Here is a 542-nt window from a genome sequence, read left to right on the forward strand (position 1 = left end):
TGCAGTTTCGCTCTTGTCACCCAGGCTGGAGTGCAATGGCGCAATCTTGGCTCACTGCAACCTCCACCTCCTGGGTTCAAGCAATTCTCCTGCCTCAGCCTCTCGAGTAGCTGGGACTACAGATGAACGCCACCATGCCCAGCTAATTTTTGCATTTTTAGTAGAGACGGGGTTTCACCGTGTTGACCAGGATGGTCTTGATCTCTTGACCTCGTGATCTACCCGTCTCGGCCTCCCAAAGTGCTGGGATTACAGGCTTGAGCCACCGCGCCCGGCCAGGATCTAGATGGTTAAATGCTATTTATCAAAACAGCAGCCCACTTAGATGCCACGGTTGCAGCATCTAATGCAGTCACCAGCCTACGTGTGTCCCCTTAATATTCTAGCCTATATTCAGTCTCCAGCATCTTCCTTGTTGAAGATGCCAGGAACAGCAACATCAAAGAAAGAAAAAGTGCCTGAAGTTGGAAGAGTGAGTCATTCAGGAGTGAAGCCAGAGAATTGGGAGGGGCTGTCACTTTGCCCATGATCCTACCAGAGGG

This window comes from Cebus imitator, unplaced genomic scaffold (assembly GCF_001604975.1).
Source record: "Cebus imitator isolate Cc_AM_T3 unplaced genomic scaffold, Cebus_imitator-1.0 Scaffold28, whole genome shotgun sequence".
Classification (NCBI taxonomy): Eukaryota; Metazoa; Chordata; class Mammalia; order Primates; family Cebidae; genus Cebus; species Cebus imitator.